General features: G+C 44.5%; 1 protein-coding gene across 4 annotated transcripts in view; it reads left to right on the forward strand.

Annotated features, from left to right (window-relative positions):
- The first annotated feature begins 1,621 nt into the window (after positions 1 to 1,621).
- FGR (FGR proto-oncogene, Src family tyrosine kinase) overlaps positions 1,622 to 19,348 on the forward strand; it is a 62,714-nt gene continuing 44,987 nt past the window's right edge. For 2 of the 4 annotated variants that reach the window (XR_015698379.1, XM_087728095.1), the window contains exon 1: positions 1,623 to 1,893. The gene's annotated coding sequence lies outside the window, so the exon portion shown is untranslated. Of the gene's footprint in view, positions 1,894 to 19,348 lie in introns of all 4 variants that reach the window. The other 2 variants (XM_087728097.1, XM_014065557.2) reach the window with 2 other exon arrangements.

The following is a 19,348-nucleotide window of genomic DNA, read 5'->3' on the forward strand; positions in this document are numbered from 1 at the left end:
CCCATCTATTTTCTGCTTCCCGAGTTCCAGCTGATCAGGAGAAAATGGGGATTTTCCAGTAACCTTCCCCTGGAGTGGGGAGGGAATGGAGATTTTACAGTATCCTTCCCCTGTGACATCCACTAAGCCGCGCCCACAGAACCTGTAGTAAAAAAAAATTGAATCCCACCACTGTGCTACATGCCGACCCCAGCACTGATTTGTTTAGCTTTGGCTACATAAACTAACTTCACTTTGGTGGAGTGTCCCTTAGATTGAAGATAGTATATCCTACTTTGAGAATGTATAGGTTTAAGGAAGTTTTGAGTATGCAGAAAAGTTATAATCCAATTAATCTCTTCTAAAAGATTTGATGAGAATCAGCAACCAGTAGCTTCAGTTCCCATTTTCCAAGCCAATCATTTACCAGTCCAAAGTTCAGTGACACAATATTTTATGTTCCACTGTATGCTGAAAGGCCAGATTCAGTCACTGGCTTTGCGAGATAAGCTGAAAACCACTGCCACATGATCCCAAACGAATCTGTTTTCCGGATCTGCCCAATACATGCAATAATAAATTCACAGACCTGAATTAAGGCAAGTTGGAACCCCCAAAAATAGCCCAAGGAAGGTTAACATCTATCAAGTTGGGAATGAACACATTGCAACAGATTTAGCTGACTCTCAGACAAGAGTAGAAACAGCTACAGTCCCACCATATTTATATCCATAATTTACTCAACCCAGTTTTATGAGTTTGTATGACACATGGAGCCATAAACAAAGTTGGGATGACACATGGGACCGTAAACGAAGCATGGATGACATAAGAGACCATAAACCTTGAATGACACATGGAACTATAAACCAGGTTTGGATGATACATGGAACCATGAACCTAAGTTGGGATGATAGACAGAACCATAAAGCAAGTTGCAATGATACATAGAACCATAAACCAAGTTGGGATGATACACAGGTAACATCACAATAAACCACACAGGTTGGGTTCACACATACTCAACTATGGTACAGTGGCCTACTAGTGAACAAACCCTACATTGCCACCCAGGATCGGGTGACCAGCCCATAAGCCAAAGTCGGCAGGAATCGGATTGACCCCACCCTGACATTTAAGGAAGAGCAGAAGTCGCAGTTTCGGTTTATCATCCCGCAAAAGGCCGTTTTGCAGACGTCGCTTCTAAAAGCGGGGGTGTGGGAGCGGTCGCACAACCTAAGAGAAGACCCCCTCCTTCTCCAAACCCGTCCGAAATGCCTTTAAAATATACTTGCAAAGGATCCCCTCCTCGCTCCCCCGCCTGTTCTTTTCCTCCTCCAGAGAGCAGCCAACGTGCGACCCACTGACGGGTGGGAGCCGGGAGCTTAGGGGGGGTCTGACAAGCGATGGGGGGAGCGGGGGGGTTGGAAGGAGGAGATGCTGTCGAGCCCTTCAACCGCAGGCGTGCGCCCTAGGTCCCCCCCTCCCTCCCGGACCCCGCCTCACACAACCAGCGGCTCCGCTTAGAGCGAAAGGGGGAGGGCAGAGCGAAGGAAGGTGGGGAAAGAGAGGGTTTTTTTCGGTGCCTGCGCGCGCGGGTTTGCGCGTCTGCGCGCGCGTGCAATTGCTATTACAGTAGAGCAGCTGAAGGGTCAGCCAGGGAATATATTTATACACTCCGGCGCGCGCATGCCCGCCCAAGTAGCGCTCTCCTCAGCCGGGCCAGCCCCACTTTCTTCGCTTGGCCGGCCTCGGCTGGAGACGCAGGGTCGCCCAGCTCGGAGAGGCGGACGCGCCGTTCCAGCGCCGTGGGGGGGAAAGAAGCGACGCTGTGGCGGAGCCGTTGCGGTCGGGAAGGCGAGCCTGCCTGCCAACCAGCCAGTCAGCCAGCCAGCCGGCGTGAAGCGCTACCAGGTGAGAGGCTGCTGAGGAAAACGGTACCCGGGCACGTGTAACGGAGCCGGCGGGCGTTTTTTTTAGGCCGGCCTGGACCGGGGGTGGGGGCGGTGGGGTGGGGGTGGTCTCAGATGGCTTTTCCGGAGGGGCTCGGCCATCGCTTCGGAAGGCGCCGGGAAAGCCAAGGCCGCGGGGACCGAGCGGGGGGCTCGGGACCACGCGCGCGTCTGGCCGCCCACGGGATGGTGGGTGGACAGGCGCCTCTGGAGGCGTTTGGGAATGGACGGGGATGCGCGGGAGTCGCTCTGGGGCTGCCGGCAGCGAGTGGTGGGGTGCGGGGTGGAAGGGAAGAGATGCGGAAGGCACTTCCTTATTCCCAGCCGGACTGGCAGGGCTCCCGAGGAGGGCAACACTGCGCAAGGCAGAGTGGAGGCGGGCTGGACGGCCACGGCCGAGTGGACCCTCGCTTCTCTCCCTCTTCCGGATTCTCTCCCAATTCTCTCCTTCAATCCCTTTCGCGCAGTCCGCAGCCAGCACAGAACTGGACTCTCGGGGTGGGTGGTGGGGGTGGGGAGAGGGGATACGGGCGGCTTTGGCGGGGGGTATCAGGCGCTGCTTCATTCCCAAATGCCTCTCCGTCCCAGTCTGCAATCCGGGGGGCAAGGAACGTTACTTCTATTCGATTCCCCCCCCTACCCCCTTCCTAATCCGGAGGAGGCTGATCCCTTTCGCGCGGTGTCCTCCACCGCTACCCACGAAAGGCTGCGATTGAATTGGCCGCGCGACCGACCGCCAGGACACCTGTGACCCGCTTCCCCATTTTTTTGGAGGGTGGATGAGGTGGCTCGTCTCCGCCCACCCTCGCCCTGAGTTTCCTCCTGCCCTTTGGCTTCCCCCTTCCCGCCTGCCTTTGGCGCCCGCTCCTTCCCGCAGCAGGATCGCAAGGGCTTCTCAGTCGAATTCGCTCGGCGGGAGGGGGGGCGCCTCACGTTCGCCCCCATTGATAGGCTCCTGGCTCGAACCCCGCCTCCCCCCCCCCGCTTCGCGCACCCTGTGTTGTAGATCGGAGGAGTAACCTTTCAGAAAGTTCGCCGCCGGCTGCGGCCGCGAACGGCTGCTGGGTTTGCGCCTGGGTTTTGTTTTTGGTTTTTAATGTATCCTGTGGAAATGACTACCTGCATCCTTACGACAAGGTGGACTTCCCTCCCTCTTATCCCCCGTACGGAGTTCCCACGACGGAATAAATCCCAGGCACCCTAACTACAGCATCTCCCCCCCCCCCCAAAGCACACTTGTTTTAAGCGATCCAAGCTTAACATGCTGAATTGATTGAGGAATATAATGAGCACAACTAACAAACTATACTTTGAACTTCAGTTAGCCGTAATATCCTTTTTGACTTAGTGCTCTGGGTTAAAAACACCGGTTATTCAGTAAGCATCACCAACCATTATGGCTTAGAGCTGGGTTGGCAATACATGGCTCTGGAGCCACATGTGTTCCCTGTGGACAGGTAGAGGAAAAAAGACACTAGGAGACTCTGGTGGGGGAACCAGATTTCCAGTCTGCTCCAGAATGAAAGAAGTGGGGTTCTGGTTAAGACCTTTGTGGCTCAGTGTTAAAGGTTGCTGACCTCTGGCTTAGAGCCATGCCTGAATTTAGCCATATTTTTCTGTGTTACACTTATCTGGTTTTGCAATATATAAGCTTGTTGGTAACTTAGTTATGTCTATTCACTGTAACTGGAAATATTTCGGCTTTTATGTTTAAAGTCTTCTAAAAGAAGATTTATTATTTTCTGCTCTGAATCTTCCATCCTTATTAGTATTAGCTGCAAAGATTTTTTTAATGTTAGCAATATTTGTATTGCAGTATATTATTAAATGTCTCCTTTTCAGAATTGGGAGTCCCCCCCCCTCCCCAGAAATGGGACAGTTTTCTCTTAATTTCCAACACTCGGAGATCCGGGAATTGGTCTCGGCTTCTGACGGAAATCCTGTTTTTCAAAGCTGAAGATTGCATTGTGTGGGGATGAGAGGACCAGGAGGGCGGAGAAAGACCGTTACTATGACTATTCTAAAATGAGGTGTTTCCTCCCCAGCATTAAGCAGAAGTTAATTCTCCTTCCTGAGAAAGAACATTTATGTAGCCCATAGGGAGTGTTCCTCCACCCTTTTCTTTTCATTTTGTAAAAATGTTGATTTTAGACTTAACAGCTTTTAGGAAAGGACTGTAGCTAAAAAGTGTTGGAGGGTAGATGTTGTGAATGCCGAAGGATTTGGTTCCCAGCATTTCTGAATAGGGCTGCATAAGTGTAAGAAATGAGCAGGCTGAGCTGGAGCACGGGGTTAAATCTGTCATCAGTTTGGAAACATTGTGTTCCCACAGGAGACCCAAGTCCAGCCTCTCCCCATGAACTCTGTTGACCTTTATCTAAGGTCAATTTGGCTTGACTGTTAGCTCAGGTAGTCCTCAACTTATGATCACGGTGGAGCTCACAATTTCTGTTAAGACAGCTGTTAAGTGAATTTGGCCCCATTTTACGACCTTTCCTGCCACAGGTGTTAAGTGAGTCACAGCAATTGTTAAGTTAGTAATGTGGTTAAGTGAATCTTTGCTTGTCAGGAGGTCGTAAAATGGGATCACCTGGCCCCCAGGGCACTAAAACTGTCATAAATATGAATCAATTGCCAAGCATCTGAATTTTGCTCATGGGAATACTGCAATGGACATGTGAAACGCTGTCAATTTTTACAGTGCTGTTGTTGTAACTTTGAACGGTCAATAAATGGACTGTTATAAGTTAAGGACTACCTGTAGTTCAGATTCTTGTGTATAGGTAGCCTGGAGTAAACTTTCAGGGCTTTGAACTCTGCTCCTGTTCCCAGTTACTTGCATGTGACGGCAAAATGGACTGTTATAAGTTAAGGACTACCTGTAGTTCAGATTCTTGTGTATAGGTAGCCTGGAGTAAACTTTCAGGGCTTTGAACTCTGCTCCTGTTCCCAGTTACTTGCATGTGACGGCAAGACTCTCTTTTTAGAGGCAGTGAGAAAGTCCTGGAAGGACAACTTGCTACCAAAACAATGGTGAGATAAGAGTGGCTTAAACCTGAGCCAAGAAAGTAATTTGAGAAAACGCCTGGGGCAAATCCATCCCTAATTCACATGAAGATAAGATGAGGGAGGGGGAAGCACATGCATACAGGTAACCCTCAATTTACAACAGTTCATTTAGTGACCATTCAAAGTTTCAATTACAGGGGGGGGGGAACTTAGGGCCATTTTCCACACTTACAAACTTTGTTGCCATCCCCGTGATCAAAATGCAGATGCGTGGCAACTGGTTCTTACTTTATGACCATTGCTGGGTCCCAAAGTCACTTGAATAGCTTTCTCAACTTTCCAAGTCAATGGGGATGCCAGATTCACTTAACAATCATGTTACTAACTGCAGTGATTCACTTTGGACAAGAAAGTTCATTAAATGGGGCAAACTCACTTAACAAATGTCTCCCTAAACAACAGAAATTTTGGAGTCATTTGTAGTCATAAGTCGAAGGCTACCTGTGCTTGCAAGATTGTTACAGCTGTTGCATTACAAGTGACCCTGGCCTTTATGGAAATTGCTTGCTTAGCCTGCTCTACCTTATAGGGCTGAGATCTCTCTTAAAAGTTACTTCTGGTCCCAGCAGGTACAAAAATTATCTGACTTCTTCCTAGTTTTAATCCATTTCCTTATTCAGGGTCATTATTGCTAGGGCAAAGATAACGGATCAAATTTGAGTCTGGGGATGTCTGCTTTTTGAGCAGGAAGTCCCAATTACAAACTTTTTTAGTCAAGTGCTTTCCAGATGGGCTGGGAGGACACCTTCTAGAAGTCTAATTAACAAGTTTTCCCATCTGGCACTGCATTTTGAGGAAGAAATTCACATTATTTTGTCAATCGGCCCATGCATTTTCCTCTAGCTAAGTGGATATCACTAAGATTTGCACTGATAAGATCTTGGCAGGTCATCCTGTGTTGTCTAGTACCAGCTGTTGTGCCAGTATGGGATGAAATAGTTAACAACTAGAACTGCACATTAATCATCCAACTTTGGTTGATTAGCTAAGGATCTGAGAATTCAATGTTTTGTTTTGTGGGCTAAGATATCTTTGATTCTCATGCATTATCATACAAACAAAAGGAAATACAGCATGAAAGAGGAATTCGTGAGAATGTGATTGTCCCTTTTATAAAGTTTAAAGATGCTTTATAGTGGAACTTTATCTACATTATAGTTTTGTAAAAAGGAAATTATGACACAAAATTACTCAGTAAATTATCATTTAGAGACTTGAAAGGCCGGGATGATGAGGGCAGGACAAGAAGCAATGGGTGGAAACTAATCAAGAGAAGCAACTTAGAACTAAGGAGAAATTTCCTGAGAGTTAGAACAATTAATCAGTGGAACAGCTTGCCTCCAGAAGTTGCGAATGCTCCAACACGGGAAGTTTTTAAGATGTTGGACAACCATTTGTCTGAAGTGGTGTAGCATTTCCTGCCTAAGCAGGGGGGGTTGGATTAGAAGACCTCCAAGGTCCCTTCCAACTCTATTCTATTCTGGAGAAAATCTATGTGGTTTTGAAGAGTTAACAGCAACTTGATGGTCCCTAATAAATCAGGCAGTTGGTTATCAGTTTAAAGAAACCACTAGGTCATTGGGGCTAGTTCATAAATTGGCAACTCTATGTATATTCTCTACCTTTCACCAAGCTATATTCTTCCATGCTGACTGAGGAATTCTGGGAATTGAAGTTCACACATATTAAAGTTGGCAAGTTTGGGAAACTCCAATTTAAGTCTTGAAATTCATCATGGTTTAGCAAGAAATATATGTCTTCACAACACTGGGAACTGACTTCCATGTCAAGGCTGTGATTTAACCACAATAATTTGTGCATTAGTAGTGTGTGTATTAGAGAGCTGATTTTTGATTAGAGAGCAGAAAAAACAATTACTACCAACCTGCCTTCCATCCAGGACCTGTATACTACACGAGTCAAAAAGTGGGCTGTGGAAATATTTACAGACTCCTCGCATCCTGGACATAAATTGTTTCAACTCCTGCCCTCAAAACGACACTATAGGGCACTGCACACCAGAACAACTAGACACAAGGACAGATTTTTCCCGAATGCCATCACTCTGCTAAACAAATAATTCCCTCATCACTGTCAAACTATTCACTGTCTGCATTACTATTAATCTTCTCATCGTTCCTATCACTCATCACCTCCCACTTATGACTGTATGACTGTAACTTTGTTGCTTGTATCCTTACCATTTATATTGATAGTTTCCTAGTATGATTTGATTGCTTATTTGTATTCTATGACTATCATTAAGTGTTGCACCTTATGATTCGTGACTAATGTATCTTTTCTTTTATGTACTCTGAAAGCAAATGCACCAAAGACAAATTCCTTGTGTGTCCAAACACACTTGGCCAAGAAAGAATTCTATTCTATTCTATTCTATTCTATTCTATTCTATTCTATTCTATTCTATTCTATTCTATTCTATTCTATTCTATTCTACTCTACTCTACTCCTATTCTATTCTATTCTATTCTATTCTATTCTATTTGAAAAGAACTTAGCTTCATAGCTGGAATTGTACATGTTCCATTTCAGCTAAAATGGGATTGAGTTTTGCATTTCACATCATTGGGAGTCAGCTATATGCCTTTGCATATTGTACCAACCAAGCCATCCCATCAAGCTAATTGTGGTTCAATTGTTTGGTCACCATAAGTTACTGGAGCCCAGAATTCTGCCTTGTTGACCCGGAGTGTTGTGTGAACCAGACACTCTGTTTGACCTTTATTAAATTTGCTACTTTGGTCCATTATAGCCTTAAAGTTTCTTAAAATGTTTCTTATGGATCAGCAAATTAAAACCAGGCTCATATCTTATAAAGAGAGAGAGACAGGGAGGGAGGGAGGGAGGGAGGGAGGGAGAGGGAGAGAGAGAGAGAGAGACGAGATCAAATCTTTAGATTCCCAACTGTATAAATAGCAATATCTGGGTGGCTTAAGTGAAGAACTTGATGTAATGAAACTACTGTGTTATTGTGTTTTGGATGTGAAAAGCCAATTCCCACCTGCAGACTCCCTGGCCAAGCAGAACAGCTTTTATTAATGTCCTGGGTATGCTGAAGCACTAATTTGCCTGGGGAATGTTCATTACTGGCAACCCCCCCTCCCTCCCAGCAAATGTCTCTATTGAAACATATGTGTGCTGTTCAAAAAATGCCTTGATGTGCATTCATCGTGTACTTGGGTAGTCAGCAAGTACAAAATGTAGCATATGCAGCAGCCTCCGCAATCAGTCCCCATTCCCCACATCCGCATAGAGATAGATAGCTGCTCTCTGTCTATTAAGAGTTTTCAGTGGGATCTGGAAAATTGGAACCTTGAATAGATTCATAAAAGATACATTTACTTATTTGGTAGCTTTTTCTGTGTGCAGAGAGGGCTTTGTCACCGATACAGCACATGGGGGAGTAACAAAGCTTTCCTTTTGTGACACGGTTGCTCTGTGAGCTCTGGAATGAAAGAACCTGTATTTAGGATAAATTTTGTGTTGATATGTATGAACAATCAGAAAGGTCGGCAGTTCGGATCCCTATTGCCTTATGTAACGGAGTGAGCTCCAGTTACTTGTCCCAGCTTCTGCCAACCTAGCAGTTCGAAAGCATGTAAAAATGCAAGTAGAAAAATAGGACCCATCTTTGGTGGGAAGGTAATAGCGTTACCTGCGCCTTCGGTGTTTATTCATGCCAGCCACATGACCACGGAGACGTCTTTGGATAGGACTAGCTCTTCGGCTTTGAAACAGAGATGAGCATTGCCCCCTAGAGTCAGGAACGACTAGCACATATGTGTGAGGGGAACCTTTACCTATGTATGAACAGGTTAGGGCCAGATTGTTAGAAATTCAGGTTTAAGGCATTGACCAACGTTTTTTCCCATTCTTTGGAAGCGTCATAATTCATGGGGAAATTCTGGGAGTTGAAGTCCACCTATCCCAAAGTTGTTGAACTTGAAAAACATTGATTTACGGGTAGTCCTCTATCTTTGATGACAATTGGGACTGGAATTTTGGCTGTAAATCGAGGCACCCATATGACTGATGCAATTTGATGGTAGTTTTTTAAGCAAATGACACCATCGTAAGCCTGAATCTTGTTAAGAAAATCATGTGGTTCTAAGTCTGAATTTATTCTCCCAAAATGACTAAGATGTGATCATGGGTTGCTTCAACTAGTTTTAAATGTAAATTGTTGCCAAGCACCAAAATACGGCCATGTGACCGTGGAAGAGGGGTTTTTACAACATTTTACAATGGCCAGAAGTACTTTATGGGCCATAAAGCACTCTGTCTGAGGCTGTCGTAACTCTGACCAATTGTTTTATAGTCATAAGTTGAGGTCTATTTGTAGTTCAACCCTTTGCAACATGCAGGAAAGCTATTTAAAGCATTCAGGATAAACGGTTTCCCAGTCACTTTTTAAAGTCTTCAGGAGATGGGAAAATCGTAATCTCCATAGATAAGATTTTATTATTTTGTTGTGCCTTGCTTTGATTGTCTGTGGAGGTCCTCAGTCATCCAGGTCATGGTTGTCCCAAAGGTGCTTTCCAAAATGCAACTGGACTTTGGGGCCTCGCTTTGATTGACATCTAATCTAGTCTCCCACTCAGGGAAGTAAATCCAGTGCCAGCTATAGGCAGTCATCCATCTTCTGCTCGGAAAACTTCGTGGGCAGAGTACCTGCTGTTTGAAAGCTGCATTTACACTTAGCTACAAGGCCACTTATATGACTCGGGCGCAGTAGGATGGGTGAACCCAACCATTATAGGTTATCATTAAAAGTTTAGTATTTTTTGTAAGCCCCATCTACCTGTTTGGGAAATGTTGGTGGCATGGCAATGACTCATCCCCCCTGGGTATTAACTGGCCTCCCACCACCACTATTTCCACTCCAGCATTTTGCCAATTCCATTAACCCTTTGTTGCCTGAGTTCCTTCATACTCTCAGAATAACAGAGTTGGAAGGGACCCTGGAAGTCGTCTAGATTGTCCAACCCCCTGTTCAAGCAGGAAACCCTATACTATTTCAGACAAGTGGCTGTCCAATCTCTTCTTAAAAAGCCTCCGGTATTGGATCACCCACAACGTCTGGAGTCAACTCATTCCACTGATTAATTGTTCCGTCGGGAAATTTCTCCTTAGTTCTTGGTTGGTTCTCCCCTTGATTAGTTTCCATCTATTTTTCCATCTTCCACCTCTGGTTCTGAAATCTGCTTGTTTCCAAGCTTCTGCTAAGGTAGAAGAAAGTGGAGAAAATCTCTACTACTTCATTTTATGGAGGGGGGGAAGAAGGGAGGTGTATTTTCTGAATTCCTTATTAGCAATTCTCCAAAATGGAGTCATTCAGAATCTGCCCTGAAAATCCCCAGATCTATCAACAGGGTTTGTCTTGCTTATTTGCAACTTTCACTTTATTTGTGACTTTCAATTGGTTTCTTCCCCTTTCCCTTAAGAGAGGTGATTGTCCTGCAGATCAGTTTCAGTCCTACTCTTAGCTAGTCCAATAGAGAGGACTGGATCTATCTGAATCCTCATTGGTTGTTTTTGTGTCCTGATATTTTCCCATTTTAAAACTTAATTTTTGCTTTATTTTTGATTGGGAGTTCTAAAAGGGGGAATGGGATATGGGGCAGGCAAACCAGAGTAGTGGAGCTCAAGCAGAGTTCTGAAGACCTGCTGACTCCAAGTCATGTTAAAGGTAACGGTAAAGGTTCCCATCGCACATATGTGCTAGTTGTTCCCAACTCTAGGGGGTGGTGTTCCTCTCCGTTTCAAAGCCGAAGAGTCAGCACTGTCCGAAGATGTGGCCGTGGACATGTGGCCGGCATGACTAAATGGAACACTGTTATCTTCCCACCAAGCTGATCCCTATTTTTCTACTTGCATTTTGATATGCTTTCGAACTGCTAGGTTGGCAGAAGCTGGGACAAATAATGGGAGCTCACTCCATTACGCAGCGCTAGGGATTCAAACCGCTGAAATGTCAACTTTTCTGATCAACATCTTAGCCACTGAGCCACCATGTCCAACAAGTCATGTTGCAGAGCCTCATTGGATGATTTTCTATCTGCTGGCTGTTGTGATCCAGAAGAACTTGATATGGTAGTGAGTCAAAACACATGGAACCTAGAATTGGCAATTGATGCTGGCTCTTTTTTGTGCTAACCCTACGTCCTCAAACTTGGGAACTTTAAAGATGTTTGGACTTCCAACTCCAAACTGGTTGCTGACTGGGGAATGTCTGGGAGTTGAAGTCCACACATCTTAAAGATGCCAAAAGCACTGTGCTACTTGAAGAAGGGTAGATACTGTATTGTTGAGAAAAGTCTAAGGATGAGGCTAGCTCAAGATAGATGCTATAATCTGCTCTTAGATGCCTATTTGAGTCCCATGTCCATGATCAGGAAAGCTTGAGAGAAAGCCACATTTCTAGAGATGGATCTGAAGGCTGCCTGCCCTCATCCATTGATTCGTTCCGTGGCTTGAAGCAAGAGGCTTCCTCTAATACTTGTCCTGAATCTTCTTCTTTTGAAAGGGAGAACACTTAGTGTGTCTCCTCCCTTGAATATTCTGATGTATAAATATGTTTAGCCAAATGTTACTGGTGAAATTCTGAACTCCCCCCAAAAAACTAGAGGATTACTTTTCAAGGGCAGGTTTCCATTGTTGGAGGAGACATTATTGCATCATTACTAGCATGGTAGGCAACCTCAAAATGTGACAATAAAGATAATCAAAGGCCATGTAAGCTTGCGTACTGGGATTACTGGTCATACCAAACCATGGGTCATTTAATGATGGCTTCCTGATTATTGTAAGCCACAAACCATGGCTTACCAATGATAATGGCTGGAATCACACAGCATGCCTACATCAAGAACAAACACTGCAAACAAAACTATGAGGTTTTGGAAGTGATTGCACATCACAGATGTTCCCCTTCTTGCTTGCATAAGCCTATTGTTTGACAAGGTGATTGACACATATCCTGTTCTGACTGTTGCCATTATATGAACAGAGGCAGGAGATGACCAAATGTGAATGGAGAAAAAAATTTCTCCACTAGTTCCTAGGTTAATAAGTGAATGAAGCAAAGAGAAATTTTGAGAAAAACTCATTGAAGAATTCCGGTGTCCTGGATTTTATGTTGATAAGAGAAGACCAACAATTGTGTTTGGATGGCTCAATATACAATCTCCAGCTGCTTCAGCTAGCCACACTTCCTTTTCTCTTATATATTTTTCATATTTTGTAATTTCTGCCAGGAACTGACTGACTGACTAACTAATTAACTAACAATCTCTCTCCTTCCCTCCCTCCCCCCTCCCTCTCTCCTCTTCTAGTTCTCAGAAGTTTGTCTTGAGATGCTAATAATATAGAGATGAGGTTTTGTTATTATTCCGCTTTGGACCAGCCCTGATTTCACAATACATAGCTAGCACAATTTTGTTTTACTTATGAATTGGCCATATCTGGGCATAACCTTAGAAGTGTGAAAGGCATTTTGGTCTCCCACCAGCATGTGGCCTGTTTTGGACCACAGATCCTCCCAATTGGAGAGATGTTGAAATGAGATTTCCCAGAAGGCCACTCTCTCTTCCGATTTCGTTTGGTCATCAAGCTGACTTCAGCTACCAGCTGCTGTATATTCCCTCTGAGAATGCTGGGTTGTTTTCAACCCCATCCCTGTCCTCCCCCTACCTTGCCCTCCCTCTTGCTCTGCTTCCCCCTTGTAGTTGCAATGAAATGGACCGGAATCTGGTGGCTTCCTGTCTCCATCCTGTTTCCCTTCAACAAACACCCTTCATTCTCCTGCACACTTCCTCCCTGCTTGTGCCTTACTCAGACCCTCGCCTGCTCTTAAGACCTTCCGTTTTTCAGGGACACTATGCAAATGTACCTCTCTCCGTGCAGTGCAAGTTCTAGGATTTGATGCAAATAGGACTTCATAAGAAATTGTGCGTTTTCACACTTGGAGAAGGACAGATCAATGTTTTGCAGGTGCTGGAATTAGGAGCGGAGACTCCTTTATTATGGAATACTTTAAGAGGATGTGTATTCATCTCTTACCAATGTAGAGTAACAAAGTTGGAGGGGACCTTGAAGGTCTTCTAGTCCAACCCCCTGCTCAGGCAGGAAACCATACACCATTTCAGACAAATGTTCAATCTCTCCTTAAAAACTTCCAGTGTTGGAGCATTTACAACTTCTGGAGGCAAGCCATTCCACTGATTAATTGTTCTAAATGTTTTTTAGGTACTGTTCTAATTTTTCCACCATCCTTTGCATAATAAAGGTAGTCCTTGACTTACACTGTTTCGTTTAGTGACTATTCCGTTACAGCGGAAGTTAAGTCACTGGAAAAAGTGACTTAATGACTGGTTTTCACATTTAGGATACTTGTAACATAGTTACCATCAAACGATCAAAATTAGGCTGCTTGGCAACTGGCAGGTATTTCTGACAGTTTCACTATCTTATGATCATAGGATCACCATGGGAAACGTCCCCAGATGGCTTCTGACAAGCAAAGTGAACAGGGGAAGCCACATTCACTTAAGGACTGTGCAATTCACTTAGCAACAGCAGTGATTCATTTAACAACTGTGGCAAAAAGGTCGTAAAACAGAGCAAAACTCACTTGAAAGCTGTCTTGCTTTGTTGTTGTTGGTTGTGAAGTTGTGTCTGACCTATCGTGAACCCATGGACAATGTTCCTCCAGGCCTTCCTGTACTCTACCATCCTCTGGAGTCAATTTAAGCTCACACCTTCAGTGACTCCATCCAGCCACCTCATTCTCTTCTCCACTGAGTCCTCCTTTCTCATCAAGTGGCCAAAATATTTGAGTTTCATCTTCGGGATCTGGCCTTCTAAAAGGCATTCAGGGTTGATCTCCTCTAGGACTGACTGGTTGGATTGCCTTGCAGTCCAAGGGACTTGCAGGAGTCTTCTCCAGCACCAGAGTTCAAAGGCCTCCATTCTTTGGTGCTCAGCCTTTCTTATGGTCCAACATTGCAAGTGGGAAAACCATAGCTTGACTATATGCACTTCTGTTGCTTAACAATTGAAATGTGGGTTTCCGTTGGGGTTGTAAGTTGAGGACTACAGGTTTAGTATCAGTTCAGTGTTGAGAAACACACAACAGGTGGCCCAAGATTGCCATTGTAATTTTTTAAATGTGATTTAATATTGGTCTATTGAGCAATTCTATTTACCATTTGTTACTATTAAAAATTGGAAGAGAAATTATACTGAATGTAATTTCTCTCCTAGCCTCACACTTTATTTTTTGACATGGGGGCCTCTAGCATCCCATTCTGATGCCAACAACAGTCAGTAACCTTCAGTCTGCAACAGTCGCACTCCATTTCCCGCTCCAGAAGTGTAGGCCCAAATTACCACCATTTGGTTTTCACTACCTCTTACCAGCCAGTCACACGGAACAAGAGCTAACACAGCAAGGGTGGGGATGAAGGCGGAAAATGCAGAACTTCTTGATTTTGGGTGCTCAACAGTTTAACATTAAGAGAGAAAAGTTGACGTGACAGCTGATTTTTAGCCAGAGCCCAACATTTGAAAAATTTCTGCATTTGGGGGGGCTGTCTAGGAGAGGGACATAGTGGCTCAGTGGTTAAGACGCTGAGCTTGTTGATCGAAAAGTCAGCAGTTTGGCGGTTCAAATCCACGTAATGGGGTGAGCTCCCATTACTTGTCCCAGCTTCTGCCAACCTAGCAGCTCAAAAGCACATAAAAAAATGCAAGTAGAAAAATAGGGACCACCTTTGGTGGGAAGGCAACAGCGTTCCATGCATCTTTGGTGTTTAGTCATGCCATCCACATGACCACGCAGACATCTTCGGACAGCACTGGCTCTTCGGCTTTGAAACACGGATGAGCACCGCCCCTTAGAGTCGGGAATGACTAGCACATGTGCAAGGGGAACCTTTACCTTTACCTAGGAGATTGGCTGAGGTCATCCAGAATAATAGAAAATTGGAAAAATTAAAAGGGATCTTGGAGGTCTTTTAGTCCAACTCCCTGCTCAGGCAGGAAACTATGCCATTTCAGACAAATGGTGGTCCAACCTCTTCTTAAAAACTTGGAGCATTTACAACTTCTGGAGGCTAGTTGTTCCACTGGTTAGTTTGTTGAACAATCTACAAGGGAAACGGAGATCCCACACTTCATCATGCTTGCCATCTGTCCCTTTTATCTTTTATTTATTTATTTATTATTTGCTTGATTGTTGTCAGCCAAATTCATTGAGAGTTGGGCGTGTGTCATGATGCTGTAGGTGGGAATGACCTTGGGAAAAGGGGAGGAGCCAAAGTCCGGCGAAGGGGTTGGACAAGAGGCTGCTTCCCCCACAAAAGAAATGTGGGCTTGGCAAACATCTCGGAAGGGACCCTCCTAAGTGTCTTGAGCTGCAAAGATGATGGGAGAGAAAAGGACCTTCAGACGTGCAAGATCAAAGTCAACCATGTGAGATAGCCCAGGCAGGAAGCTCACCCAGGTGAATTAATTCAACTTTATCATGAAGTTACATTAACAGAATTTTGCAAGTCTGAGAAAATAAATTTCTCTTGCATGCCTTGCTACCCCATGAAACTAGAGATGGTCTCTTGTGAGACATTTATCACATCCCTATTTCTTCTGTGGACTAAGCAACCTCTTGTCCGATGGTTCCCCTGGCTACAGCCTTGCTCCTGTTTCCCAAGGCCATTCTCACATGTTTTACAACAGCATACAAGTTACCCTCATGAGTTGTGCGCTGGCCTAGAGGTGGAGCTGTGAGTTCAATCCTAGGCAGAGGCAGATATTTCTCTCTCTGGCACATTGAGATTACCGTATTTTTCAGAGTATAAGACACACTAAGATTTTGAAGAGGTAAATTAAAAAAAGTTTTTGCACTGTGCAGACCTCCCAAATCCTCTGCATGCCTCATTTATTGTGAAAAACGGAGCATGCAGTGGGTTTGGGAAGCCTACAAAGTGTTCTTGGGAATGGGGGAGGGGGGACGAGCAAAAAATGGCCCTTTTTCCACTCATTTTTGCCCTCTCCAGGAACACTTTGCAGGCTTCCCAAAATCCTCTGCATGTCCATTTTTGTGAAGGGGGCAGGGTTTCGTGAGGCCAAAAATGCTGTATTCAGTGTATAAGATGCACTTAGATTTTCACCCTCTTCTGGGGGGAAAAGATGTGTCGTATACTCCGAAAAACATGGTATATCTGCTGAATATATCTCCGCATTGGCGACAGGAAGGGCATCCAGCCAGTAAACAATGAGCTCCATTTAGCTGCCCAGACTCCACCCTGCAAGGAATTATGGGGTCATTAAAAGACTGCGATGATGATACAAATTATTACCACTGCATCTGCAATTTTGAGCTTTTCCAATTCCAGAATTCCCTCTGACTTTTCTGGGGTGGAGGTCCACTGATTGTCTCTTAGCTCTGATTCTCAACTCTTGGCAAGACCTGCTGAATCCCAGCTTCATCTGCTTAGCTGGCCCTCTTAGAGACCATCTGCCATCTCTGAGTAGGTTGTGGTCTTCGTGCCAGGAACTTTGGCTGCTGGAGGGGCTTAGAGGCCATTCCGTAGCAAGCTTACGCCTGCCTTGTTAATCTTAAGAAGACCGTGTTCCCCACTGACAGGCTCCTGCCTGCTAGCTTTACCCTCTTTTTATATGATGTACAAGATCTCATCTCCCTTCCCCAATAGATCTATAAAGTCTACTTTGAATGAAATATAGTATGGCACTTTTCCATTTCTTAACTTGCCTTAAAAGCATCCGTACATGCAAATGGCTTCGAGAGAGAGAGAGAGTTAAAAAAAATCTGTTTTGTGAAGATGCTACCCAGGAGCAACAGATATCAAACATCCAATGTGCTGTATTTATGCCAACGCTTTTAAGCTCTTCATCTCCAAGGACCCAACAATAAACTGTCATCCAGAAACCTGGGGCAAAATGCAACAGTTTAAAATCTGATACCACTAAATTCAGCTCATCCGCCCTGGGAATTTGCTCTTGTGTTTTTCTGTTCAACTACAAAGAATTCTTAGTGAAGTAGGGATATTGAGTATGAATCATCCTAAACCCACTTACCTTGGGCTGGAATCAGAAGCACTGTTGTGCTGCGTTGATGTTTTGTTTGGTTTCCTTAGATTACTTTCATCCTGCTTTTATTATTTTATAAATAACTCAAGGCAGCAAACATACCTAGTGCTCCTTTTCCCTCCCATGTTCCCCACAACAACAACAACAACAACAACAACAACAACAACCTTGTGAGGTGGGTTGGGCTGAGAGAGAGAGAGTGACCGGCCCAAAGTCTCCCAATTGGCAGGACCACAGCATAAGTACCTCCTTCCACTTACTCCTTGGCAGCTATTTGGTATTTAGGACATGCTATCCAGGGCTGTCTTAATGCATGGGCCTGATGGGCACTTGCCCAGTGGGCCCCATGAGCATAGGGGCCCCACACTTAGCTGTGTATGTTAACCCTTCAATGCACCTTGTATCATATAAATACAGCAACTCTATGGCTTACTGAGTATTATTGTGTTTTTCAAGCCTTGTGTATCGTTCAACTGTTTATCATGTTGATTCGTTGTTGCTGCGCAGCATGTTTTTAAAAGTTTCAACACTGATTTTGTTGGAAGTACCAATAAAATAAATATATGTTTAATTTTATCGACCAGTTACATTTTTATTCCTGTGAGTTCTGTGTTTCCCCGAAAATAAGACAGGGTCTTATTTTCTTTTGACTCCCAAAATAAGCGCTTGGCCTTATTTTCAGGGAGGTCTTATTATTTTTCATGTAAATGTGTTTTTTTTATTTTCCATTTTCATTTTCGTACAGCCACATATATACTGTGCATAACCGGGGTCATATAACATTAAACAATAAACACAGCCATTCCTCTTGACAACAAAACTCCCAAAAGTAAAGACCCAATGTACCTCTTCGACCCTCCATACACCCTTTCTTTCACCCCCCTCCAACTTTCCATCTTCCCTCCATCATTCCCCTCTACCCTATTTCCCCTCCCCCTCTACCACTCCCGAGGTCTTATTATTTTTGAGGCGCAGGAGGCAGCAAGCGTGGTCACCTCATGGCTGCTGCTGTGTTGCAATATTTTCAGGGAGGGCTTATTTTTGGTGGAGGGCGTGTACTCAAAAGCCCGATTGGGCTTATTATCTAGGGAGGTCTTATTTTCAGGGAAACAGTGTAGTTGTCATAGGGGCCCCAGTACACTACTTTGCCCAGGGCCCATAATGCTGTTAAGATGGCCCTGGTACTACCTGTGAGTCAGGATTTGGTAAACAGACATCAAACCAAGTTATGCCCGACTGACAACTATTGCAGCCTCTAGGATTGGCAAAGATAGAGAGGGTCTCCTTGACTCTGGTGTGCTTCATTGAGCCCATGTAGCTTTCCTGGCGTGAATAAGGAAGATTGTCTTGCCTCTCCAGTTAGAAACCGTGAGAAACCTGAACCGTGCAAGCAGACAGACTGAACAGAGTTTGCAATTCATCATTTTAAAAATCCATTTTAAAAAATTGATTGAATCTTTCACACCTGGTAACTTTTTTTTCTTTAAAAAAATTTTTTTTTTGTGAAGCTTTACTCTGTGAAGCAGGGAGCCTGTTCAAAAGGACAGCTGTGGCCATCAAACTTTGAGAAAATAGTTTCCCGCAAACCACTGTTTGCAGCTTGGCTGCTGTGAACCTCTGCTATTACCAGCGTATGTGATGCTATAATACTTTGTCACTGCTAAAAGGAAGCAAAGTCCATCTAGTTTGTACCGAGACAGAAATAATCTCCAGGGACCCAAAAGCAGGACCCAACTATTAGTGACCAATCTGATGAACCCATGGGAGGGAAACTATCATTTAGCTCCATCTTGATATATTGCTAGTCTCTTCCTAGGCATCTTTTGTCTTTTAGGAAAGCATCTGGTTGGTGGACAGGAAGTCGTCTTGCAAAGGCAGGCCCTGTTCTGTGCTGCCAATGACACATGCGGCCAGCTTCTGCTATCAGTGCAAGATATTTGCTGCAGCCATAAATCCTTAACTGAAGTAACGCAGAAGCAGGTCGCAGACTTAAGATTTCCTGCTGCACAAGTGCATGGGAAAAAAATGTAGGCATGAGAAATGCTCCCCCAAAGGAACCCAGAGAAAACAAACCACACGTATTTGGGGAGAAATGAAAACTAGTCAGTCTACGGCAGCGGTTCTCAACCTCGGCAGGTCTTAAGGGGTGAGAACTTCCGTTGCTGGGCTGGGGAGTTTTGGAAGTTGAAGTCCACACCACTTAAAAGTTTCTGAAGTTG

This window comes from Thamnophis sirtalis, unplaced genomic scaffold, assembly GCF_051295495.1.
Source record: "Thamnophis sirtalis isolate CommonGarterSnake01/CBP01778 unplaced genomic scaffold, rThaSir2_p1.2 scaffold_13, whole genome shotgun sequence".
Taxonomy (NCBI): Eukaryota; Metazoa; Chordata; class Lepidosauria; order Squamata; family Natricidae; genus Thamnophis; species Thamnophis sirtalis.